The sequence below is a fragment of the Echinops telfairi genome, unplaced genomic scaffold, assembly GCF_000313985.2.
Source record: "Echinops telfairi isolate 266 unplaced genomic scaffold, ASM31398v2 ScPeMD7_443;HRSCAF=831, whole genome shotgun sequence".
NCBI classification, from domain to species: domain Eukaryota; kingdom Metazoa; phylum Chordata; class Mammalia; order Afrosoricida; family Tenrecidae; genus Echinops; species Echinops telfairi.
In genome coordinates, this window is record NW_022104341.1 from 59,698,649 (window position 1) to 59,699,013 (window position 365).

Consider the following 365-nt stretch of genomic DNA (forward strand, 5'->3'; position numbering starts at 1 on the left):
TGGCCAATAAACACGTGGGGTTAATTGAAAGGCAGAGGGATAAATGGCTCAGTAAGCCTCACCTTTCTAGTTCTTGGGTTTCTTGCTTTGTGATGGTCGGACCAGGGTGCAGCTACCTTGGCAGTTCCCTGCTTCAGCTTGCAAGGCTGATTTCCTGCAAGACATCCCCAAGGAAAAGCCACATGGACTTAACTTGATGCAGCCCTGGGTGCTGTAGCAGCCGTGTGGAGACCCCTGCCAGCGCTGAGAGGCTTACACATTCACTGATTCAGCTTTCCTCCTGCAGTCGGCATCATAGTGTGTGTTTTGTGAGATGGAGGAGGACTTTGTGGATTGGTGTTGGACATATGGGTTAATGGGTTAAT